The sequence below is a fragment of the Mastomys coucha genome, unplaced genomic scaffold (assembly GCF_008632895.1).
Source record: "Mastomys coucha isolate ucsf_1 unplaced genomic scaffold, UCSF_Mcou_1 pScaffold17, whole genome shotgun sequence".
In the NCBI taxonomy this organism is placed as follows: domain Eukaryota; kingdom Metazoa; phylum Chordata; class Mammalia; order Rodentia; family Muridae; genus Mastomys; species Mastomys coucha.
Genome location: NW_022196899.1, coordinates 9,172,995 through 9,200,865, shown reverse-complemented (window position 1 = coordinate 9,200,865; position 27,871 = coordinate 9,172,995). Strand labels below are relative to the sequence as shown.

At 38.2% G+C, this 27,871-nt stretch overlaps 1 protein-coding gene and 1 pseudogene across 7 annotated transcripts in view; both read right to left on the bottom strand.

The window, feature by feature from the left end:
• Ralyl (RALY RNA binding protein like) overlaps window positions 1–27,871 on the bottom strand; it is a 673,831-nt gene that overhangs the window by 83,563 nt on the left and 562,397 nt on the right. The window lies entirely within an intron of this gene.
• LOC116094694 lies at window positions 8,789–20,870 on the bottom strand (annotated as a pseudogene).

The following is a 27,871-nucleotide window of genomic DNA, read 5'->3' as shown; positions in this document are numbered from 1 at the left end:
CAGATGTGGAGATTGGCCTTCATGTGTATCCCCTAACAACTGAAGTGGGGCTTTCTCTGACTCTGTTGCCTGCCTGTGGGATCCCCTTTCCCTAGTTGGGCTGCCTTTTGTGTCCTCAGTGGGAGAGGATGCCTTTAGTCATTTTGTGACTTGCTGTGCCAGGGTGGATTTGTGCCCATGCCAGGTTTCCCCTTTTCTGAGAAGGGAAGGATAAGTGAGATGTGAGTGTTGTACTGGGAGAAGACAGAGGGTTGGCTGTGATGTAAAGTTAATAAATAAATACAAGAGTGAAAAATTGGATTCCGTGCTCAGTTATCATGAGTGTCTGCCTTTGATGACTATTTTAGAAGACAATTATAAATGCCATAGAATTGTATTTGGATAACACCAGTGTGGTTTCCATAATAAAATCAAATATATAAACCATATCAAGCAAGTAATTTTAAGAATTTTGCATAGAATGTGTTTGTAAACCAATGACCTGGAGAGGTAAATATTCTAATTTAAATTGATATTCTTTGTACTTTTATACACACAGTCTCTTTTAGTCATCACTATGCATAAAAGATGCAGTGAGCTCTCTTCAAAATTTGATAAATAACATGCCATCAGGAATTGCATGAGACATTTGGGCTCAGAAGTAATAATTTCTATCTCTGACTGAATTTTAATCTGGTTTTATCAAAAGTACCTCAATTTCCTCTCAGCTTCACTAAACTTCAGTTTCCTCTGGACTCCAGACCCCTGACTCTTGGTTTTCATGGAGGTTTTAATTTTGAGAACTTATATTGGTCAATCTGTCTCCACTCCTCTGAGCTGAAATGCAAAACTCTTCCACTTTACACCCGAGGAACAATTTTCTTAAGAACATGGGAGACTTTCATGGAAGACTGAAATAAAATTAATTATCAATGAAGACATCTCCTAAATGAAACTAGTCTCTGTTCTTACCACCAACACTCCATAGTCTCTGCCAGTAACTATCACACTCTATATTTTTATGGGATTAACTTTTGTATCTTTCACAAGCAAAAGGAGAAATAAACCTTCAAGCATTCTATAGCAAGGGGTTCTTAATGTTTTTCTCCTTACAACCCTTTTTTATTCTGAGAATTTTATATTGCCTGGGAATATGGGTACATAAAATAGATTTATACATGAAACATGATAAGGAATCATAAAAGTATTTTAAATCAGTTCTTTAGTATGCATCTCATTGTACGATTTATTAAATTTAATTTGTTTGCCCAAAAGAAGATTGATCACGTTTGCTTTGGCGTAAGAAGCTAAATCCTGTTGATATTGTTCTTCTTATGGGAATGCAATCCCCTTCAGGTCCTTTAGTCCTTCTCCTAACTCTTCCATTGAGGTCTCAGGGCTCAGTCTGATGGTTAGCTTACTAGTATCTGCATCTGTATTGGAGAGATTCTGGTAGAATAATATCAATTAATTGGACCACTGAGAGTTCTTAGGGACTAAACCACTAACCAAAGAGTATACATGAAGGGAGCCAGGACTTCAGATACATATGTAGTAGAGGATGGCCTTATCTGACACCAATGGGAGGGGAGGGAGGCTTGATGCTGTAGACTAGGGGCAGGCTAGAGCAGTGAGGTGGGAGTGGGAATAGGTGGAGGAGCACCCTCATAGAGATAAAGGGGAGTGGGGAGAAGGAGATGGAATAAAGGAGTTGTGGATGGGTTACCAAGAAGGGGGATATAATTTGAAATGTAAATGAATAAAATGATTAGTAGTAATAATAATAATGATGATGATGATAAAAGAAACTAAATCCTACATGAATATTTCATATTGCAGAATGTCCATTATTTTCAGCAGTCTTTGAGTTGATCAACATTTTAATTCATACTTACCGCTGTTAAAATGAAGATTCACATTAAAGTTGTAGAAGTAGGTTTAGGGCCATTTCAGATAGGATTTTTTAAATTCTGTACTAATCCCATTAATTAAAGCAAACTTTATTTTATGAAACTCATGTCATATACTCAATATTTTTAAGATCAAATATTTTAAAGAAAATGTTGTATATAGATATGGTGATTTTGTGCACAGAAAAGGATGATAGGAAAGTATTAAAAGTTTTTGTTTTACAAAATTAAGTCATTATATTTCAATCAAGGCAGTAAAAACCATTGTAATCATTAACATATGAAGCCCTTTCACATCTACCATGGTTGCGAAGCAGGACTTGCTGGTCAAGTGCAATGGTACAGTGAACTCTCTTTCTCATCTGCCATGGTTGTTGAGCAGGACTTGCTGGTCAGGCGCAATGTCACTTCTACTATGGTTGTGAAGCAGGACTTGCTGGTCAGGCACAATGTCACAGCATGATCTCTTTTTATTATGCTTAATATCAAGCCTGCAGCACAGGATACTGCAAAGGTGAGGCCTGCCATAATATCTTGAATTCATATGTATTGGGTTTTGAATTATTATTTGTTAAGAAACCTCCTACTTTTGCCAATTATTCTTGATGACCCCCCCCCACGTGAGGTCATAAGCTCCAATTTAAGAAGCACTAGCATGGTATGGGCCATTTAGTCACAGATTTCTTATGCCCATTTCAAACTAAGCGTGGATTTGATCATTCTGATTAAAAGAGAGAAAAGTATTTAATATTATGGACACATGAACAATCTGCTTTAACTGTTACCATATATGTATATGAATAACACTGTAACCCATCAAAGTGTACAATTATTAAGTGTCACTTAAATAAAAAGAGAAAGACATTTCCACTAACTGCATAGGATCTCAACTTAACTCATTCTACTTGCACAAGTACCTTACTAGAATTGCTTAGATATCCTCAAAATATATGGGAAGTCAAAAATGTAAATATAATTGGCTAGGCTCAAAGAGACACACTATTTCTTTTACTAGTGAAGATTAAGTGAGGAACCAATAACGTTCTTGTAATTTAATTTAAACTTTTTCCTTTATAGAAGAAATCACCACTGATTGGATTTCACAGTATATGCAATCAACTTTAATCCCTTTGAATTCATAAAACCAGTTTCATTTGAATATATTAATACTCACAACACTGTTTTGCCTTAAACAACTTCATTAAAACATAATCTGAAGGATATTAATGAACAACCTTGCATAAGGAAAGGGCACGTTGCTGATTTCTTAGCAGACATAATAAATCTTACCAGTGCCTTCTCAATTAACGTTTCTGGTTCCTGAGTTAAACTGAATTGCCAGTTATTGAATACTTACTCTAAGTCATGTATAACAATGAGAGTTGTAGATAATGTCTGGAGAACGGCCAAGAAAGCTGGTATATGTAGAAGGGGTTAGACAGATATATAGGTGATTGTACTTGCAAGCAGAGCTCAATGAATAACTAAGCAGAGGTAAAGCCTGCTCTAGTAGGCTTTTATTGCTGTGAAGAGACAATATGATCATGGCAACTCTTATAAAGGCAAATATTTAATTGGGTCTGCCTTATACTCTCATAGGTTTAGTCCATTATCATCATGGCAGGAATCAGGACAGTGTGCAGGAGGCAGACATGATGCTGGAGAAGGAGCTGAGAGTTCCACATCTTGATCCTCAGGTAGCAGTCAAAGACTGTCTTCCTCACTGGACATAGCTTGAGCATATCCGACCTCACATCCCACCTCCACAGTGGGCCACTTCCTCCAACAAAGCCTCACTGTAAGATTTTGCCAAGCCTTAGCTTACTGGGGACCCCCCGAGTGAACCACATGGAACCTGGAATCGATGCAAAAACCAAGCGGAATTTATTCTTCCAGCACATTGGGGTCATCCTACACCCGAAGGTCAGTCTTTATACAGTTTTTCAGAGCAGCAGCAATTAGGCACAATTTAATTGGCAGAACAAGTTTGACTTTTAAATTGATTGGACTCTGGGGAGTGGGATGGCAGGGTCTGTCCTGCTGAATGTGTTTACCTGGTCTAGGCCTCACCCACCTGCAGGTCCAGGTGCTTTCTGCGGAATGTTCATTAGCCTTCCCCTTCCAGAGGAGAAGGATCTGGTGGAGTTTTCAAAAAGGTCCTGTACTGACCCTTTCAACACCTACTTTCACAAGGCCATAACTCCTATTAATACCACTCTCTATGAGGGCCAACTGCCTTCAAACTACCACATCTGCTATGAAATTTTATAGGTAGAAGAAATAGGAAATGTCTCAAGAGATGTGGATCAAACTAGGCTTCCTAGAAATGATGGCATTTTATTTTTCTTGTAAAAATGAAAAGATCGAAAATAATTGTTGAAAAGTTAGGTCTTTGTGGGTAGCCATAAAACTGACAGTAGAAAAATGTGGGACAATTGTGGAGAAGAAGAAATAGAAATCATACTTTCTCATCATCATCATATATATATATATATATATATATATATATATATATATGTATATGTATATTTGTATATATATATATATATATACACACACACAAATACAAAGACATTATGCATGCTGATTTTGAAAGGTTATAGTGAATCAGAAGTATCCTTAAAGATTCCTACAGAATCGTGTTTCTAACTCACATTATGCATAGGTCAATAGATATGTACATATCTGTCCATTTTTTTACCTAAAACAAGACACATAAAACTGTGTATTTACCGAGTATTTGCAATGAATACTCTTATACACACATATATATCCAAAAATAAAATTGATGAAGTAAATCTCTTAGCTTAAGTTTCATTAGCAAACATTTACTTCACTCCAAGTATGGCTACAATAGAGGAAATATTGAGGGGGGAACTAAACGATTATGAAATATTCAGTGAACACATATTGTGCCCTAACTAGTAGTGGTTTGGGACTTTGCTTTAGGAAGGTTGTAATGGTTTGAATGGCAGTATGTTTCCCTTTAGGTGTATGTGCTTGAACAGCCTGTCACTAATTGGTGTTGCCATTGGAGGGTGGGCGCTGGTTACTGAATCTTTAAGAGGTACAGCTGTGCTGGAAGAAATACAATCAGTCACTGAGCTTAGCGCGTTTATGTCTTCTACCTCTGCCTCCTATAACTCTGTCTGTATAGTTGCGATAGAGACTTTCAACATCCTGCTCCTTTTACCATGCCTCTTCCACCATTGTGGACTCTCCTTGTAGAACCCTTCCCTGTGTAACTTTCTTTTAGTTATGGTATTTTATCATACCAACAGAAAAGAGAGAGATACAAAGTAAAAAAAAAAAGTTAAGAACTTCAAGCAGGTAAAGTAGTGCACAGGAGCCAGATGTGCTGGCCACTAGAGTGTAACCCAAGCACTTGGGAACTGGAAGCATGAGTATCAGCAGTTCCAGGTGATCTCAGCAACACTGTAAGTTGGAGGCCACCTTGAGCTACAAAAACATCTGTTTTACAACATAATACAACAATAATACAGCAAAACATTCCACTCAGTAAATGGTAGTTCTCATCTCCCATTTATTTGAGTCAACTGTTTTTACACATTTAAGAACAATTACAAGGACATGATCAAATTTTCAGACAAATAGATGGAACCAGAAAAATATCACCCTGAGTGAAGTAAACCAGAACCAGAAAGCCATGCATGCTATATACTCACTTATAAGTGAATATTAACCATCAAATATAGCATAACTGTAAATGGACTTTAATAAACTCCATTAGTTGTTAATATGACTTAGCCAGCCTCCCAATAATCAAGGCAGAGTCCTACCGATTTATTTAATCAGCTTAGCACAATTACTGGGGGGGATATCCTTAATCTACTTTTCTATACACTACACTGCTTATTTCCCAGCAGCACTCCCCAATTACTGGCTGTTTGAGTCTCTCAGGGGCTATTTTTTCCTCCATCAGTCTGTCCTCAGGGGGCATTTCACCTGGCCACATGCTCCAATCCATCCAGTCTAATGGAGACTTCCTGTTGCCTCTGTCTCCTTTCTTCTTTTAATTCTTTCCTCTCTTTCCTTGTCTTCCCCACCTGCAACCCCCAGACTGGTAACTGAAACTTCCCCTACCTATATTCTCCCCAGTTCTTGGGACCTGGCATGTAGGACAGAGTGGCTCCCAGAAGTCTGTGGGGGGAGACTCTAGATGAGACTCTTAGCAGCAGGGGATATGGAGCCTGAAGTTGCCACCTCCTGTAACCAGTGCTTCTGGTGGAAGGAGGGGAACACTAACCTGAACACAAAACCTTCCACCCAAAATTTGCCCTGCCTGCAAGACAGGCAAGGATAGAGATGGAGCAGAGATTGCAGAATTAGCTGATCAGAGACTGATCCAACTAGAGATCTCCATGGGAAAGAGCCAACCCCTGACACTCTTAATGATACTTTACTATGCTTGGAGACAAGAGCCTAGTATAACTGTCTTCTAAGAGGCTTCATCCAACAGCTGATACAAACAGAGGCCGAGACCCACAGCCAACCATCCAGAAGAGCTCACAGAGTCTGTGAGTAAGAAAGAAAAAGGGGAAGAATTGAGGAAGTTGGAGGGGTCAAAGACACCACAAGAGGACCTACAGAGTCAACTAACATGGAGCCATAGAAGCTCACAGAGACTGAACCACCAACCAAAGGGCATGTATGAGCTGGACCTAAGAAGCTCCATACACATATATAGCAGATTCTAAGCTTGGCCATCATGTGAGTCCCCTAACAACTGGAGCAGGTAGGATAGGGGATGTCTCTGTTGCCTGTCATTGGATCCCTTTCCCCTTGCTAGGTTGTCTTTACTGGCTTCAGTGGGACAGTCCTCCTGTGAGTTATGTGCCAGGTTGGGTTGGTACCCAACTCATGGTAGTAGGGGTAGAGGGTGAGACTTGGAGGAAAGTAGGGAGTAGGGTTGCAATCAGGATGAAAAGTAAGTAAGTAAAAGTAAGTAAGTAAGCAAGCAATCAAGTAAATGAATAAAACAGGATCCTGATATAGATATCCCCTGAGAGGTTCTGCCAGAGCCTGACAAATACAGGGGTGGATGCTCACAGCCAACCATGGGACTGAGCATAGGGTTCCCAAAGAAGGAGTTAGAGAAAGGACTGAAGGAGCTGAAGGGTTTGCAAACCCATAGGAAGAACAAAAATATGAACCAACCAGACCCCCAGAGCTCCCAGGGACTAAGCCACCAACCAAAGAGTACATATGGAGGGACCCATGGCTCCAGCCTCATATGTAGCAGAGGATGGCCTTGTCAGGCATCAATGGGAGAAGAGGTCCTTGCTCCTGTGAAGGCTCGATGCCCCAGTGTAGGGGAATGCCAGGGCCAGTAAGCAGGAGAGGTGGGTTGCTATTGGATCACCCTCACAGAAACAGGGGAGGGGTGAGAGGATAGGGGGTTTCTGGAGAGGAAACCAGGAAAGGGGATAACATTTGAAATGTAAATAAATAAGATGTCCAATTTTTAAAAATAATAAATAAATAAATGAGTAAATGGAAAAACAAACCAAAACAACAACAAAAATCTCCTAATAGTTTAATTGAAATACTAGGGATGTGACATGAGTGGATAGTAATGGATAGTAATGTTAGAGGAGTGGAGTTTACATATAAGTGAGAAGGAATGGTGAATAATTTTTTGTCCTCTGGCTGAGGGTACATGGTTTGATGTTTGTAAGTTCTACCTTGAATGAATTTCATTAGCCCTTCTCTGTGGAATCCTCTATGAGGAAGGGTACTAAAAGAAGCAATTTTAAAATTGCCATGATCTTTCTCTTCTACCATTGGGTTTGCAATGAATGAAAAGAAATGCATAAATATCTGACTTGTGATTTCACATATGCATGAGCATCTTCATTATTATTTTGTTTCTTACTGCAATGAGAATGAAGAAAAGCACCATGGCATATACCTGGTCAGAAAAATATCAACGTAAGACAAGAGAAAACAATTTATAACTGTGGCAGACCCTATATAGAAATCTGTAATATTGACAGGACTTGCTCGTCTGGATCCTGAGAACCTCATACTCTTATCATTTTGTTGTTGTTGTTGTTGTCGTTGTTGTTGTTGTGGAACACTGCAGTTACAGCACCAATTGCAAAGTGTTAACAGTTACTGCCCGGAGTCTGTACACATTCTTCAGGGTTCAGGGGCTCTCCCTCATGAAGCTTTTCCTCCAGTTGTCCTCTGTATCATTGAGGGGCTCAGCTTGTCAGCGGTTCTCAGCACCTGCTCTTTTCCTGGCACTACTGTGGGACAAAAATTCTCTTAGGCTCTGCTTGAAATTAGCTTTTGTCTGTAGCAGTATTAACTCCACTTGTTGGTCAATAATGAGACAGGAGAGATGTCCCAACATATCCCATGTCTTCTTGCTGTTGAAAATGCACCCTTTTTTATCCATATATACATCTCTATATTTATACATTAGATACAGGCACAAGGAGGTGGAGAGGGGCACTGGCTCTCAACGGGCCCCACCTCCACATCCAGTCACCCACCCACAGAAACAGCAAGGGCGTTATGTGTGGCAGCTCCAGAGGGAGAGAGGGAAAGGCCTCAGCCTGGTCCTTAGGGAAACTCTTCCTTGAGACTTAGGAATGTGTGTCAGGGAAAATGGGGTGGGATTCTCCAACAAGAGGAGTAGGGCAGAGCCTGAGTCCTCATCCAACCCTCCATAACACAGGTTCTAGAACAGTCATAGCCCTTCTATTCCAGAACAGTCTACCAGAGCCAGGGCTAGCAAGGGTAGATAAAGATCCAGCAGCAGAGATCAGCTCAGGAGCCACCTCATCATTCAGGCTCTTGGGAGATGGGACAGGGGATTGCAATGGGAGAAACCTGCTTGAAGCAGGAGTCCCCAGCAAAGTGAGATACAGTGGCCAGGCCCACTCTTGATCCAGCCTGGGCTGCTGGGCTCTGGGTTGAGGAAAGTTCATTTTCTAACTATCTGCAGAGAAGGAGCAAGTAGGAGCAGGACCAGATCTAAAAGGACAAGGATGTCTGTACTTGTTAAGGGCCCTCTGGTGCCCCTGGCTGGAAGCGGGCTGTCTTTTGGAAGAACAGCTCCTTCAGCCACTCCTTGGGGAGATTATCCAGCTCCATGTCGAAGATGAACAGCTCCTCTTAGTACTGCTACAGGTTAGGGGTGCGCCAGTGGTTTCTCTACTGTGAGGCGCTTGTTCGGGTGGAAAGGTTAACGTCCCGTCCAGAAGCTCAAAAGCTTTGGAGTCAGATTAGGGAAAAAGCCACCTTGGTTTTAGAGGGCAGAGACTGTAGGTAGTTTCAGGCCTTTATGTTAATGATACAGTTGAGGTCCATCTGGGATGGGGAACCCAGTATACCTAGAAAGTGGTAGTGCAGGTAATGCTTGCCGGCGAAGATAGGCTGGTTGGAGAGCATCTCAACCAGAGTGCAGCCCACGAACCAGATGTTAATGGGTTTGGTGTAGTCCTTGGAGTTAAGCGTGATCTCTGGGGCTCTTGAGGCCCGGGAGGATTTGGTAGAGGAAGTAGCAGATGTAGTCATTGCTCAGCTGCTGGCTTGAAAGCAGCTTGTACAGGTCTGTCTCCATGAGGTCCTGAACCATGTAAACGTCCCTCATGGCTTCCAGGGTGGATGCTCTGAGTATGTCTTGGATGCCTATGACATTCTTTCTCATGGTAGAATCGCAGCAAGATCCGGATTTCCTTCAGCAATCACTGACACAAGGTTTCATACTGGAAGGGGCTGATCTTTTTGATATCCACTCAGGTCTTGCGCATATGGTCATAAACTGAGCTGACCATGCCGTACGCTCCCTTGCCAATGTACTGCAGTTGTATGTAGCGTGTGCCCACGTCGAATGGCTGCCCCTTCACCGCCTTGACCACCAGGACGACCCCTGGGCTCCCTGCTCCGGTCCCCAAGAGCCACTGCCCCCGCCATCTCCACTTCTCCTACCCCCCCTCAATCCCCGCCCCTCCCCTGCCTCTCCCTACTGCCCTGGGCCAGGCGCTGAAAATGCACCCATTTTTAAGGGTGTAACTCAACCTCCACATTTTCCTCATTTATAAAATTGATTGTTAGATGAAATGTCAGCTACAGTGCTATTCTAAGGTTCTAGTATTTCTGTATTTATATCTGACCCGTTCATGTCAGCTCTTCGCATTTCTTGTCCCACAGTAAATCTATACAGATTCATTTCTGTCAGCTATTTCCCATCACATGGCATTCCTTCAATTCCATTAGTAATTTTTTTTGTCTTTCTTCTTTGAACTTAATGTGATTTATGTGACTTTCTTGGTGCTGAAGTTCACCTACATATTCTAGGAGTGCTCATGTCAAAATGCAAGAAAATATTACTCATGTCTTTGTTTCACTTGATTTCATAATTAACATGCATGTCTCAATCTATGGGTTCTTGTGCACACCTCTGTAGAAGCAGATATTGCACTTGACTATTTATAAGGCTGCCTCACTACATAATAAACTCTGGAAAGTCAGAATCTTGGCAGCCCACCAGGAAACAGTTTGTGGATTCCGTGTTTCAATTTCATGAAATTGTCTGTGATAATATCTAATGTTTGTAGAAAAATATGTTTGTATTAGAAACATTGGATACCTGAATATTAGTATTAAAATTCTGATCCCATTACAATTACCAGTTTGGGGTATTTATATTTTTCTTCCACTTATCAAATTATGATAGCTCAACTTACTTCTTTGTGATAAAGGGGCCAGATTCTACAATAACGTCTCCTCTTAAAGGGGACCTTACCTCACCTTGTTATCACAGAGAATCAGAGGAAGACCTAGACATGCAGGAGAGGAGGGGCTATCTGTTTCCAGGTCTCTTAGCCTTTTTAACGTCCTATTGAGGCATAGCTACTCTCAGGTACCAATGACAATCAGTGGTACCCCAAAAAAGACTTCTGACTCATCTCTTCAAGGCAAAAGGGCATTTTGGCAAATTCTCTACTATGTCACCAGCTGCAACTATGTCCTTTATAGTGGAAAATATATTTTAGCTTTGGGCATCTGGTTAAGTCTGCGGTAGCATTTTCTGTTTAGTCTCCTATTGTACTCTTTAAACTTTGTAAGATGTCCCTTTCTTCCTTCCCTCCTTCCTTCTGTCCTTCCTTCCTTTTTTCCCTCCCTTTGTCTCTCCCTCCCTCCTTTCCTTCCCTCCTTCTTTCCTTCCTTCCTTTCATCCTTCTTTCCTTCCTTCCTTTCTTCCTTCCTTCCTTTCTTTCTTCCTTCCTTTCTTCCTTCCTTTCTTCCTTCCTTCCTTCCTTCCTTCCTTCTTTTACCATTTCACAGTGCTTAACACCATATTGTATATACCACATATATATAGGATGAAAAAATATATATATATCAGTGATATATACATTTATATCACTGATATTCTTTTCATCCTCACATTACTAATTAGACTCAGACTGGGCACATCTGTGTTCTATGTGTTTGAAAGTGGTTTCTTGTGACACATGAGTAAGAGAGAATATGCTGTTTGCAAACAGACCTTTCATACTCACGCCAATGAAATTTTTGTTTTGATGATTTTACTTTATTATGTTACAATATATATTATTTTTCATAAGTAAATAATTTACATAGTTTATACCATTAATATTTGATTATTATCATCTGATTTCCTGCATTTTAAATGGTTATTTCAAGGATAAAAATATTGACTGTCTAGTTCAATATCATGGCTACTAGCCTGAAAAATGGTACATAGTAATGATGTAAAATATATGTTATTAGAGTTAACAATATTAACAGGTAACTTTTTATGCATTTATGAATCCCATGATTCTGGCATTAATATTGTGATTTTTTATAGATGATATATATATAGGGATTAATGGGATGAATTAATATTAAAAGTACAATCATACTTTTGTTGATATATAATGTAGTGATATTAAAATTACTGAGGTCTTAATTTTGTTAGTTATAATTTTACTGCAAGCTATGAATTTTATAGAGAATTTCAAAATCTATTGAAAGTTTAGCAATGAGGTATAGTACTTTTTCTAAGCAATGATTCTACTATACTTGAATGTTTGATATATCACTTGAAAAATTAAGTTTAATATATGTCAGTGCAGTTCTAGAAGGTTTTTAACAGCTGAAATACAAACAGTTAAGAGAAATTACAATAACACAGTATCTCCCAACCATGATCCTATTGTGATAGTTGTCATTAAATACAGTTGTTTATCCTAGAGAAGATAGACTTTGAAAAGGATGAAGGCTATTAAATATTTCAAATGCTGTCAAGTGGAAAAGCAATGAATGCTCTTCACTGTGGGTCCAAGTAAACACATCAGAGGGTAGTAACTATGAGGAATAATGTTACTGCCAAATATAACAAAGAAATGTGTTTCAAATAACCTGACAGAAGTATCGTGGTGGAACTCTGTGTGACCCAACACAGCATGCAGACATGGGTACACCAAGAGAAGCCGAACAGCCTTCATTGGAATTTTGCAAAGTTGACAGCTGATAGATTGTATAGTTCTAGGATATTTTGAAGGATAAGTTTTGATAGTTTTAATAAGATCAAATTATACTGTTTAAATACAGTACATAAGTGTTCAGACAAAGGCTGGCTATGGGAGAGAGGCTCCAGTTCTACTTCCCGCACTAAACATATTCACTGAGTCCATGAGAAGGATGTGAGAAGAGATGGAAATGAACATTCACACTCTAAGAAGAATTAAAATACCCTGTAGAATACTAAAACCTTGACAGCAAAATTTGATAGCTTCTGATGCTCTTATCTTAAAAGAAAGAAAATGAAAACTAAGAACTCAGACCTAACTTTCATAGGAAAAGAGAGGAATCTAATAACCCAAAGTAAACCAGAGAAAGGAAATTAATGTCATGTCTGAAAATACATCAACACAATCAGGCACACAGGCAAACAGAAAAGGGAAAATTGTGATTATATCAGTCGAGGCTATAGATAGTTGATAAAATGTAAGTGATATTTCTTGTAATAGAATCAAAGTACAGTAGCATTAAGATATAGCACTTCTCAAAATCAGTAGCCTGAGAGCAAAAAAAAAAAAAAAAAAAAAAAAAAAAAAAAAACAGGTGGGGGGTGGGGTGTATTAGTTCCACTTGGAACAGAAAAAACATTTAACTTAAAATCAAAGGAACAAAATTCATTAATAGAATTATTAAAATTATCTTCAAGGTTTTAAGTAAACTTGAAGTAATGGTGAACATTTTAAGATGCATATGTACTGACATTGTTGAATTTTTCCAGATTCCTGGATTATCCTTTCTCTCAGGTTTATTAAAAATTGACATTGTATTGAACACATAATACTGCCATTATTTTCCCTGTATTATTTATAAACATAGGTGGGATTTGAAGGCTAGGAGGATGGTTCAGTGGGTAAAGAACTTAACATGCCATCAGGAAGACCTAAACTTTGCTACCCAGAACCCTTGTAAACGCACTAGCTTTCATGTGTAACTCCAGTGCTCAAATCAAAAGATCAGAGGTGGAAACAGGAGAATTACAGAAGCTCCCAGGCCTCTGTTAGTGTGATGCACACAGTAAAAAAAAATAAAAGACACTTTGCCTCAAAATTACAAGTGTGCACAGACACAGGTTTTATAAGTGATCATATTGATGTACATAGAATTTATTGGCACTTTATCAGTGTTTTTTTTTTTTCTGAGACAGGGTTTCTCTGTGTAGCCCTGGCTGTCTTGGAACTCACTCTGTAGACCTGGCTGGCCTCGAACTCAGAATCCCACCTGCCTTTGCCTCCCAAGTGCTGGGATTAAAGGCATGTGCCACCACTGCCTGGCATAATTTTTTTTATATAAATAAAGCTTACTTTTGTGGTTTCTTTCCTACCGCCTGTAACCCCAAGAGGTTATGCATCAGAAAGATTCCCTGGTAGGCAGGCAGATATGGGAAGAGGGATCATGATTAGTAACAAATGTGACAAACTTCAAGATGGCCATTTTATTTCTCACCCTTCTGAGACAAATGCCTGCCATCTTGAAACAAAGGCCTTGTAGCCTTTTCTCCTCCTAGTAGGCCCTTGTTGATGGACTGGCTCAACAAGTTCAATGTCTGATCAGTACTGTTTAGACAATGGTTATGTGCCAACCAACCATCTGCCCTTCATCACACTGAAAAACATTAAATTTGGGAGAAAGAGGGCTTTTACAGACTTTGAAAATCCTAGGCTTGAAGAAGAGACTAGATTTCTGGCTCTGTGAGTCCATTCTCTGGTAAAGGATAAAGCAAATTTTGTCTTGATTATTTTCTCTTACATTCACAATAAGAAAATAGCATTTCTTAATATAGAATTCTTATGTTATATCTCTTGAGAATGATCTATTACTGTTTCTACAGTGCTATCCATGCCCCCAAAAATCTGAGTTTGCATTTTTTTAATTACTATTTAATTTTTTTTTTTGGACCAGGGTCCTTTTATGCAATCCCTGTTGGCCTCAGACCTCCCATATGCAAAGACCACAGAGGCTGTCTTCTTATTTTTGGTCTTAAAGTTAGTCTCTTTTTGGTATATCAAGAATGTATTATTCTTTACATTTATTAAAAAACATATAAGTATAATATCTTTTATTAATAATCATATTTGAAACTGTTCTCTGTTGCAGAGAGCCCTGGGGCTAATTATGTTTGATGTTAATTCCATTCTCCTATGAGGGCCTTGACCAAGGAATGAGTCAGCACTCAGGTGATTCCTGTAAACCTTCTTCCCACCTTAATTGATAAAATAAAGGCTAGAGCCAGTGATTGGGCAGACAAGGAGGGGAAGGTGGAGCTGAAGCTTGTGGGAGGGAAAGAGAGAGAGAGAGAGAGAGGACAACGGAGGAAGAGGAAGAGGCAAAGGTGGAGCTGAAGGTTTTGGGAGAAAAAGAGTGGGTGAGAGAAAGGGGGAGAGAGGAGAAAGTAGAAGAAAGCAGAGCAGAAGCACATGGCTTGGAAAAAGCACAAATTATGAGGAGTCTCATGAATGGGGAGGATGGTAGTGTAGTGGTAAATCTGCCCAATCTCGCTGCGCAGCTTGTGTTCATATTAATTGAGTTGTGTTTTCATTGTGGAGGCATATTTGGATTGGAGATTTACCACAACAGTTGTCTTTGTAAATATACATGGAGGTATGTAGACAATTCTTTTTCATTTTTTTTAATTATTAAAACTTCTTTGTTTTTAATAGCTGAATTGTGTAAATGTACCACATTGTGTAAATATACCACATTTTCTGAATCCATTCCTCTGTTGAGGGACATCTGGTTTCTTTCCAGCTTCTTGCTGTTATAAATAAGGCTGCTATGAATATAGTGGAGCATGCATCCTTATATGTTGGAGCATCTTCTGGGTATATGCTCAGGAGTGGTATAGCTGGGTTCTCTGGTAGTACTATGTCCAACTTTCTGAGGACCCACCAAACTGATTTCCAGAGTGGTTGTTCCAGCTTGCAATCCCACCAACAATGTAGGAATTTTCCTCTTTCTCCACAACCGTGCCAGCATCTTCTGTCAACTGAATTTTTGGTTTTCGCCATTCTGACTGGTGTGAGGTGGAATCTCATGGATGTTTTGATTTGCGTTTCTCTTATGACTAAGGATGTTCAACATTTCTTTAGGCGCTTCTCTGCCATTTGGAATTCCTCAGTTAAGAATTCTTTGTTTAAGTCTGTACCCCATTTTTTAATAGTATTAATAATTGGTTCTCTGGAATCTAACTTCTTGAGATATTTGTATATATTGGATATTAGCCCTCTATCAGATGTAGTGCCATGCCCACTCGTCTACTCCAGTAAAGTCTGCGTGTCAGGCAGAGGCGTAGGACTTCAAAGGGAGCTTGCCTCCTGGGTATTCAGTCAGTCGCTTGCATCTCCTAACTCAGACGTGTTGCAGATTAGTCTTTCTAATACTCAACATGCCTTCTTATACAGACATAAAGATGCCCCAAGAAATGATTCGTAAATAGTTAAAACTAAGATTAAACATTGTTCCCTGGCTAGCACAGCATTCCAATATATCCTAAATTATTACCAAACTTTTGATTTCTTTCTTCACGGACTTGAAGTTCTTCTCATACAGATCTTTCACTTGCTTAGTTAGAGTCATACCAAGGTGTTTTATATTATTTGTGACTATTGTGAAAGGTATTTCCCTAATTTCTTTCTCAGCCTATTTATCCTTTGTGTAGAGGAAGGTCACTGATGTGTTTGAGTTAATTTTATATCCAGCTACTTTGTTGAAGTTGTTTACCATGTTTAGGAGTTCTCTGGTGGAATTTTTGGAGTCACTTAAGTATACTATCATATCATCAGCAAATAGAGATAATTTGACTTCTTCCTTTCCAATTCGTATTTCTTTGATCTTTTGTTGTCTAATTGCTCTGGCTAGGACTTCAAGTACAATATTGAATAGGTAGGGAGAGAGTGGGCAACCTTGTCTAATCCCTAATCTTAGTGGGATTGCTTTAAGATTCTCTCCCTTTAGCTTGATGTTGGCTACTGGTTTGTTGTATAACGGATCTTTATCCTGAAGGGGTATTGGATTTTGTCAAATGCTTTCTTGGTCTCTATTAAAAACAATGAATTTATGAAATTCTTAGGCAAATGGATGGATCTGGAGGATATCATTCTGAATGAGATATCCCAATCACAAAAGAACACACATGATATGTACTCACTGATAAGTGGATATTAGCCCAGAAGCTCAGAACACCCAAGATACAATCCACAAACTACTTGAAACTAAAGAAGAAGGAAGAACAAAATGTGAATAGTTGGATTCTTCTTACACGTTGAACAAAATACCCATGGAAAGAGGTGCAGAGACAAAGTGTGGAACAGAGACTGAAGGAATGACAATCCAGAGAGTACCCTACCTAGGGATCTATACCATATACAATCACCAAACCCAGACACTATTGTGATGCAAACAAGTGCTTGCTCACAGGAGCCTGATATAGCTGTCTCCTGAGAGGATCTGCCAGTGCCTGACAAATACAGAAGTGGTTGCTCACAGACATCCATTAGACTGAGCACAGGGTCCCCAATGAAGTAGCTAGAGAAAGGGCCCAAGGAGCTGAAGGGTTTGCAGCCCTATACGAGGAACTACAATACGAACTAACCAGTACCCTCAGAGCTCCCTGGGGGTAAACCACCAACCAAAGAGTAAACATGCTGGGACTCATGGCTCTAGCTGCACATGTAGCAGAGGATGGCCTAGTTGGTCATCAATGGGAGGAGAGGCCCTTGGTCCTATGAAGGCTAGATGGCCCAGTGTAAGGGAATGCCAGGGCCAGGAATCAGGAGAGGGTAAGTTGTTAGGCAGGGGGAGTGGGGAGGGAATAGGGGGTTTTTCAAAGGGGAAACCAGCAAATGAGAAAACATTTGAAATATAAATAAAGAAAATATCTAATAAAAAACTACAAAAACAAACAAACAAACTAAAACTTCTTTGTTTTGCTTAAAGAAATGTGTCACGTTTTCACTAAATACATCCCTATCATGACTGGCTCTCCTTGCTTGCAACCTCAAACCTTCTATTAACTGTTAACAGTCAGCGTTGTTTGGGTTCTGAAGTTTCAGTATGACCTGTTCCTTGCAAGTATGTTCCTGGAGAATTATTATACTACAGGAACAGACCGTTTTTGTAATACTATTTAATTCTAGAATTAAATCTCATTCATTGGGATGTAATTTCATTGAGGTCACAGAATTTCATTTGTTTACTTATACTAAGGGATTATTCATATGCTTTCATTTTTTTTTCCATTTGTTAATTCTTTTATATTTTCATGTCAACTTTTATATTTATACTGCAATGAATGTGATTTTCAGCTATACAAGGGTTAAATTTCCTTATTTATAATTGTTTATTTGATACAGATATTTCTGGCTTTGCATAGCCCTAGTAAGTGCTAGGCAGTCTCCTCTGGGTTTGTTACAAAGACACCTACCTGGCTTCTTTTTCCATGAGCACTTGCATCCAATTTAATAGGAGCACCCTTCCTACTTTTTTTTTTTTTTGGTTAGTGAAGTGATTTTGGAAAAAAAACAAAATGTCTTTGAAGATTTCTCAGAAAATAGCTATGAATTATTACGGTTCTGAAAATAAATGAATCCTCACTTTTCTGCATCCCGTACTATTAATTGCAAAATTATACTGATTAAATTAATATAGGTATAGCTTTCTTTTCTTTTTCTTTTTTTCTTCTCTTTTCCTTTCTTTTCTTGGACATTTTCTTTATTTACATTTCAAATGTTACCTCCTTTCCAGGTTTCCCCTCTGGAAAACCCTATACTTTCCTCCCTCCCCCTGCTTCTATTAGACTGCTCCACCTCCGACTCACCCACTTCTGCCTCCCTGTCCTGGCACTCTCCTACACTGGGGCATCTAGCCTTCACAGAACCATGGGCCTCTCCTCCCATTGATGCCCCTCCTGTCAGCAGCTGCTACAAACATAGTGGGGCATGTGTCCTTGTTATATGTTGGAGCATATACGCCCAGGAATGATATAACTGGGTCCTCTTGTTATACTATGTCCAATTTTCTGAAGAACCACCACACTGATTTCCAGAGTGGCTGTGCCACCTTGCAACTGCACTAACAATGGAGGAGTGTTCCTCCTTCTCCACATCCTCACCAGCATCTGCTGTTTTTGGTTATAGCCATTCTGACTGGTTTGAGGTGGAATCTCAAGGTTTGTTGCCCTATTGATAGTGTCCTCTACCTTACAGAAGCTTTGTAATTTTATAAGGTACCATTCATCTATTGTTGATCTTAGAGTGTAAGCCATTGGTGTTCTGTTCAGGAAATTTTCCCCTGTGCCCATGTGGTGGAGGCTCTCCCCCACTTTCTTTTCTTCTAGTTTCAGTGTATCTGGTTTTATGTGGTGTTCCTCTATCCACTTAGACTTGAGCTTTGTACAAGGAGATAAGAATGGATCGATTTGCATTCTTCTACATACTGACTGCCAGTTGAGCCAGCACCATTTGTTGAAAATGCTATCTTTTTTCTACTGGATGGTTTTAGTTCTTTTGTCAAAGATCAAGTGACCGTAGGTGTGTAGGTTCACTTCTGGGTCTTCAATTCTATTCCATTGATCTACCTGTCTGTACAAATACCACACAGTTTTTATCACTCTTGCTCTGTAATACAGCTTGAGGTCAGTGATGGTCATTCCCCTAGAAGTTCTTTTATTGTTGAGAATAGTTTTCACTATCCTGGGTTTTCTGTTAATCCAAATGAATTTGCATAGCTTTCTTAACCATCACATACATGTGGAAAAGTCCCAAAGCTTTTGACATATCTGATATCGGTAGTCCTGCTTTAGATGTCCTAGTGTATAAACACATCCTGTTATTGAATTTCACACATCATGGTTGTTTGTTTAGAGTTTTGTTTTGTTTTGTTTTGGCTTGTAATGACTGAAGAATAGTGCTTTGTGTGTTTGGACTTTTTTTAAGAGTAAAGTAGCTGAGACGTCTTAAGAAAAGGAATGCATCAGATGACCTTCATTCAGACATGAGTTGTGTTAGTCCTGAATTCAATGAGAGTGAACCAGCAATGTGTTTCTTCAGAGAGAGATAGGCACAAGGCAGGCTCTATGCTAAGCAGCTCCCAAAAAGATTGTGAACAGAGATGCTTGCCGAAAACAAATCACAGCTTGCCTGGGCAACATGGGTCAAAGTTGCTAATTAAGTGTTTGGAAAATAGACTATGTACCTAAAGTAGTCCACCAGTATTGTATCTTCCTTATTTACATGATAAATAAAAATGTAACATTGAAACGAGAGGGTAAGTTGGAGTATAACATTTCAGTGTGACTTCACTTAGCAAAGCAGTTCAATATTTTCAGTTCTTCTTCCAAAAATTTAAATAAACTTTTGTTAAACTTAAAGGCTTTTTCTAATTGATTAACATTTTAATTCTATGTTTTCCTATTTTCTATATTTGTAGTATTTTAATAATGTTTTTAAGTGTAGATGTCATATTTTCCCTTTTCTAGTTTTACTAATTTTAGATTTTATTTTAAATATTCTTTTCATTTTTTTTTTTTTTTTTTTTTTTTTTTTTTAATTTTTTTTTTTTTTTTTTTTTTTTTTTTTTTTGCTTATTGGTCATATTTTTGAGTAAGGCAATAAAAACCTGTTTGGGAACGCTAGTGGTTATAATTGTGTATGTATGTGTATGAAGTGGGTAGAAAGGCATCAGGGAAATAAGAAAGAGAAAAGGGAAAGAAAGAGAAAAAGGAAAGAAAGAGAAAAAGGAAGAAAGAGAAAAGGGAAGGATGAGTGAAAACAAGTTGGGATACAGTCAGCACTTTCCATCTTACTTCATATGGACATTTTTTTCTGCCATTTTTTTATTCAGTATATTGAAAAGTATGAAAAAAATAAAAAACAGTTTTTTATGACCCCTAGCAGACTGAGCAGAACTAAGAATGCAGGTCAGCTGGTTCAGAGCTCTGGGTTCCAGGAAGTTGGCTGACTCAGAGCCTCAGGGCTCTGGCTCCCGAGACCTGCCCCTCCTGGCCGAACCACAATGAAGACAGAACTAGGAATGAAGGTCAACTGGTTCACGAGGCTCTCCACCCTGCTTACTGGTAGATGAAGATTACATTCCTAAAATGAATATATTCCCCTCCCTAACTGACTGAATAACTTGGGTTGGAATTTTCCTTATTCCCCCTGGTTTGTGTTTTTTTCATTTAAATACCCTACACTTTTTGAGCTTGGGGTCTAACTCCTCTGCCCCTGTGTGGGTTACGAGCTCCACCCCAGTGCACTGGCTTCCCGAATAAACCTCATGCGTTTGCAGTAAGATAGGTCTCTCGTGAGATTCACGGGGGTCGTGTAATCCCGAGCCTAGAGTGAGGGTCTCCTCTCTTGAGGGGTCTTTCAATATCTTGTGAGCTTCCTTTTCGACCATAAAATATAAAATTGACTCCATTGTTTAACTCTGGAACAGAGAATATTGCCTGGATTCCTGGCAATTGTGATTTCACAACTCTTTATCAGCTCTCTTTCAGGATTTACCTTATGGAAATAAGAATATAAGACAGGGATGAGGCCCTAAAGATCCTAATAAGAAAAGCTTTATGAAATTAGCATATGAAGTGAGCAAATAGGAAAGCTTGAGAGGTGCTCCTGGGCTACCAACAGAGGCATCCCAGGGTATCTGCAGGTGACTGGTGACTCATTATAATAATAGAATATGCATCTTTGGGTAAAGAGTCAAGATGCTGATGAGACATAATAAATAACCTGTCTCGATATACATGCAACAGAACATACATAAGAAAACCTGCATTACAAAAACTAGGCAAAAGGCTCATGCTCTGTAAATAATCTTAATACATCTATTATGTAACACAAAAACCCAAGTTTTACACATACATGTGTGTACCAAGAAACTCTCTCAGTGCTCTGGCTGCTCCCTCTTTTGGACATGTTTTTGGAATTTGTTAATTTGTTTGATTTTTCTAAAAAAAAAAAAACTGTCTGATTTCTGATAAACTGCGTCTATGCAAGTTTTTGGTCAATATAACTTCAAGAGATTTTATCATTGATAAATGTTATTTGTGTATAATCGTACTGATATTCTGGAATTAAGATCAAGATCCTGTCAAAGATATTCAATTAGAATGTAAAGAAGTGCTTATTCTGCCAGAGTTCAGATTTTCCAAAACATATCGTTGAAATGACAAAAATTCTTGCTGGGTATGACAGCCTGCCTATGACACCAGCCTCAGGATGTCAATGTCTAGTGAGTTGGGGATCCAAGTGAGGGTTGCATTAATCAGGACACAGGGGGTGCACAGCAACATTGTGCCAATGCATCCTTTATTAGACATTCCAGCATCTTCTACAGACAAGCTTCTATAAAGATTTCTCATAGCTTCTAATTCTCAACAGCTTCTGTTTCCCTAGCAATAGCTTATCTTAGTTCAAAGTGACCCAAACCTCATTATAGACTGAGAAATCTACCTGCAGTCCAACTCTTTGATGAGTTGTGTCTTACAATTGTAAACAAAGTCACTTTCTGATGAGAAAATGATCATGAAGACCACTTCCTCAGATATGCAACTTACTTGGCAGAACACCAGGATTCTCTGCTGCAGAAGTACGCCTTCTCAGTGTCTCAGTATGCTGAGAATTATAGAAATCCTTATGTCACCTCCCACTAGCAGGCTGGGAGCAGTCACCTCATGCCATTTATCTACATTGGAAGACCAGAAACAAGCCGGGCAGTGGTGGCACATGCCTTTAATCCCAGCAGGTGGGAGGCAGGCATATTTCTGAGTTCAAGGCCAGCCTGGTCTACAGAATCAGTTCCAGGACAGCCAGGGCTATAAACCAAAATAAAAAAGGAAGCCCAGAAACAAAAGGATCACTAGATCAAGCTGGCCAGCAAGTCTATCTAAAGTGGTGAATTGACCTTACCTTAGTATATGAAATTGAGAAGCAGTAAAGTATGGTCTGCATATCAACCTCAACCTTGACATGTACACAGGCACATGTGCTTGGGACACCCACACACATGTGCCAAAACATACTTATGTGACAATATAACCGCACATACAATATGTTTGCATGAATGCACACACACACACACACACACACACACACACACACACACACACACGAATGAAATGGCATCAGAACAACCACTTTTATTTTCACACTCTGGTCTGTACTTTTGGGATTTATGAATTTAATAATTTTTGACTATTTTCAAAAATAATATGAACTACAGAAAAAAACATAGCAGATACTTATCTAAATATATTTCAGCATCATTCGTCTAATATTATTGACAAATATCTACATTCCGCACTACATTCTACTTCAATAAGAGCCTTTGATTCTGATTTTTGCAATTTGGAGGAAAAGCTCCGTGCTTAGCAGGAAACAATTCCTTCTCCTGGATTGGTGTCAGCAGTCTCTATTGTCACCATATAACATCTTCAAACACTCAGTGCCCATCAAAGAATAATTTGATGTTCTTGGCAAAATTGGATAGCTATTCCTTGCAGAAAGGCTAGCAGGAGAATCGCATCTTTTCTCTTGAGCTTTAAACCCCATGATGACAACTTAAACAACAGAAATGGGATAGTGGCTTTCCTTTATGAAACACCCCCTTATCTGTCTTGGCACCCTTCCTTTAGCAGCTGGAGTGCTTAGCCTGCCTCAAACCTCCAGAGACCGATGTGGACAATCCAGGCTCAAGATTTATTGGTTTCCTTTAAATTGCTTCCTTAGAATGTCTCACATTTAAAAGGCCTTTCAAGGTTTTTAGTATCTAAGTGAGCTATATCACACTTCACTTGGAATACTTTAGCATGCATGATATGATAATTTCGCCTGGATGTGAAAGAAATGTATTATCACGTATTTCATCTTTAAGATTCTTCTCATTGATGATAAGGGGAAGTTGTAGTCAAGAGTTGTCCACTTGTGCATTAACTAAGGTACGCTATTAAGTTCAGAGTAGAAATGGGACTACAGCATGTTTTTAATGAGATCTAATAATAATTCCATACCCCCTAGAAAGGAGGTTTCTATGAATGTGTAACCTTTTATTTGAATATCTACCTTAGTGAGAACCTGCCAAAGTGCAGTAGATGAATGTTTTCCCCCAAGACCTCCTGTGCATGTGTGTGAACTAAGAAGTTCTGATGCACAAGTGAGCCCTGGCTTTGGCTAATATTTGGCAGCCATTGATTATACTGGGTTGGCTAATTTGTTCTGCAGAATTCAGTAGGCATTTTTATTCAATCACAAGATATGTCTGTACTTTGAAAATGTCATTAACAGTACTGAAAAGGTCATATCTTGAGATTGATGAAATAAAAATCAGTCATTTTTTTGTGAATAAGAAAAAATACCATTTAGAAATGAGACTTTAACATTTTTAAACAATTGTATAGTGAAAGTAATGTGACTCATAATGTCTCAAAGAACAGTTAATACTTTTTAATAGGTAAGAGCTTTTCTGAACGATTAACAGGACCACTTAGACGTTTATGATGTTTCAATGACTATGGGGATCAGAAGACTGCGTAAAGATCTTGAAGTTACCTGCTCCTTCACAGAAGCCCCAAGATAGGCTCCACATCCTGCAGCTGCAGATCTGAGTCCTCTTAGATATCACCACATCTCAGCAGTTCGGTGTTGCAACAACAAGAGCAAGGACAGGCATTTTATGTACATAAGAACCAGCATTCACTAGCACCAAGACTAAAGAACAACTGACCTTGGTGTCCCTATTAAGTGAGTGCTGCGTAAGTTGCTGAGAAAGAATTTGTGTAATCAGCAAGGATTCAGCTGGATATTTGATTATATGTGTATTCTACATTGTTCACAAAGCATGAGGAAGATTATCTTTTCAAATGAGGTTTACTAGTTTTCTTTCCTTTAATCTGAGTTGAAAGTAAGTAAATAAAGTCCTCTTTTTTTTTCCTCCCAGTGAATCAATGATTTTAGAAAATATGTGGAAATAAGATTTTATTTTTCAAAGGGACCAATTTCTTCATGTATTATTTCTACATACAAAATAAAAATATATTTATTTATACACAGTATTTCTGTCATTATTAAAACTACCTTTTCCAATATAGCCTAAACCTTAAAAAGCTCAAGGTCAGGTTTTGGTAGGTAAGCTCATAGGAAGAACATTGCTAGACTATCAGTTCAATTTGTTGTACATGGGAAAACAAAAAGTAAAGCAACTCAGAACCAAATCAATTCAAAACCCATGAAAAGTGCTGGTAGCCATAGACAATGTTTGTAAATTCATCAAGATCTTAAAGCTTTGATTGTTTAAAATTTGATTTCATAACTACTTATGGATTCTTCTCAAGGGTAAGATCTTATGCATTTTAAATATGGCTCCTGTTTTCTTATGTAAGAAAATTTCACTTCAATAAACTGGGGATTTATTTATAATTATAGGGTACAATGTACCCTCAGGCCTCTACAGACTTTAAAGGACTTTCCATGAGCTGTACCCTTTTAAAGTTTGGGATGGACCGCTATCAACTAGAGTTCAAAAGGTAAGAGATTATTTGGCCAATGTTATTTAAGTTTATAATTTTGACAATATTTTATCATAGGCAGAAACATACTTGCTGACTTGGTGGGTTGAGTGGATTTAGTTACTGAATGAATAGATTCTCTATCTCAGATGAATAACAATCTCATCTCACTTTTTATGAAGGGGAAGTTTCCTATGATACACACCAATACAGATTCTCAAAGTGAAAAGAATAGATTATGACATTTGGGTTAATGTGACACTTTATTATTTGAACAAATTAGACAGCAGTGGAAATGTTGGTAACACTGTTTTGAAATATCATCAGCTATAAAGTAGTACATTGCTGCTTCCTTTACTGAAAGAACTTAAATAAATCTGTTTAATGATCCCATGCATTTTCCTCTCTGCGTGTAACTATTTTCCTTTCTGCTATAATCTGCAATTATTTCATTTTCCCTGAGGAGAATATTTCACCAAAGAAATAAAAGCCATTTCACTGACAATCAGCTTCTCTGTATTCCACAATATTTTTTATTTGTAGAGACTGAGGGAGATTCTTTGGGATTGACTCTACTGTGTTTTATTACTGAAGAGTAATGAGTTCCTATAACTTAAAAAAAATGGGTCCTGGGGCCCATGTTTTCAAGACACTACTGTCACAATATGCACACATGATTGATTACCTAATTTATTAGTAATATTTTATATGCCATCGTGGTACAGTTTAAATGATTTTGACAAGTAGAGAAGACTGTCATTGACAGGTACAGAAATAAATGATGGGTTTAAGCTTTCAAATGTTTTTACAGCATTTCACTGAGTGGCAGGTTGATAAATTAAAATTACAGTTGGAGCATCAGGGCTGAAAGCACAACTGCATTAGATGACACAAATAACACTGTGGAAACTTTGTGTACTCTCTAGAGAAGTAGCCCGGAGGGTCTGGGAAAGAACGAAGCCAGTGCAGTTGCTAAAAAAAATCATTAACTCTGTGGTAGTGTTGTTTGAGTCTATAAAACAACACAAAGGGACTTTTTAAAGGAGAGGATTATTGGTTTTATCTCTTATTCTGTTTTCCTTGGAGATGTATAGAAAATTACAACCACACTATAAAAGGAAAAGCATTGAGTTGTCCAGCAGTGATTCAAGATGGTCATGTTTAAAGTTTACAGACAATACCTTACTAACGCTCTCTCAGTATCTGTTGTGCAGCTAGATCATAGCTTACTTAGACTGTTACCATGGCCTGATACAGGCTAAACAAGAAATAAATAAATCACTACTTAGCTACTTATTTATTCTGATGTTCTCAAGGAAAATGATTGCATCATTGTTACATCATTTGCTTTTACTATTATACATAATTTCAAGTCATGTCTAAAATATTGTAGTTAGTTCTAAGTGGTCCTATAACAACCTCCTTTTGTTAAACCAAGAAGATAAGCCTGTGATTGTGCAGAATACAATGAGTCCAATCACTCATTGGATGAACTTTTCACACTTTTGGTATAATTTCTGCTCATCTTTGGCTTCATCTCTCTTTTTGTGAACCTGTCAAGCTTTCTCATATATTCTGAGCTGGGCACAACAACTTCTCTCTGCTGCTACCTATACAACATTTTCTTCAGGAATGTCATTCTTAACACAACTGTACTAAACGCTTATCTGATCTTAAATGTGAACATTGCTTCCATTTGTGTCTTGAAAGTTTTCCTATTACTCTGGTCAATGGTTTAAAGACTTAAATTTCAAAATTGATAAAACTTGTTAAATATGAAATGATTAGCAGACATTTGTATAATTTGTACATTTTACATTATGCTGAGCTTTGGGGAAAACCCGAAAGCAGCATAGTTTCCTACTGTCTATGTTTGTATTACAAAGGGTTTAATATGAAACACCATATTATACATAAACCTGATATATTTGTTCTGAAATTGTCTTTATCTCTTTATGCTATTGGTTGGTTTTCCTTCTCTGCAACCCTCAAAGACCTTATCCACACTATGAACCATCAATGAAAAACTCTGTGCTGAATTCATTCTTGATTGAACTTTTCCTCCCATAATTCACTCTCATTCCTGACCTTCTATTATATTAAGATACTTGAATTTGATTACTTAGAATTTCTATGATTTAGTGAAACTTAACTCTTCATTGATATTTGATAATTTTATAAAATATTAATAGAAATTTGTATTCATTTCCTGTTTACTATGTGCCAAATATTGTTCTGAGCATGTGAGGTAGATATTACTGGTCATAGTCACATGGGTCATAGACTACCATAGTATGAAAGAGATTTATAGAAGGGTTTCACCAGTTTTCCAAGTTACCTGTCAAGAAAATCCAAGATGGTACACAGATCAAGAAAATCAGTTCACAGAGTCTGGACTCTTAAACACGCAGCTTTAGTTGCATTACTATTATGCTGTTTATTATTTATTAGTAGTATTTATTATTTATTGTTATTTATATCAGTAGTAGTATTGTTAGTATTTATTATTATTATTATTATTATTATTATTATTATTATTATTATGTATAATACATATAGTCAAAAGCTACCTATAAGACTTGGAATAATATGACAATCTTGAACTCAGTAAGAGTATCAAGGTTTACCTGAGTTCTTACAATGCAGGACTACTTGCAAGGAGTATCATTTAATGAAACTTAGCTACTAGCTTCTTGTGATCAGTTTTGGTTGTAGAGTGAGTTCTCCAATTCCAATATCATTTGGCTCTGCTGTTTAGACTTAGTAAAACAGTTCTCATACATCTTACAGGACTCAAGGGTCCAGATATGACTGGTCTCCACCATCTTACTCATGCAGCCTATGATATAAAAGGGATAGAAACACAAATTCTTGGGTTTTTTGTTTTTTTTTTTAGATATTTTCTTTATTTACA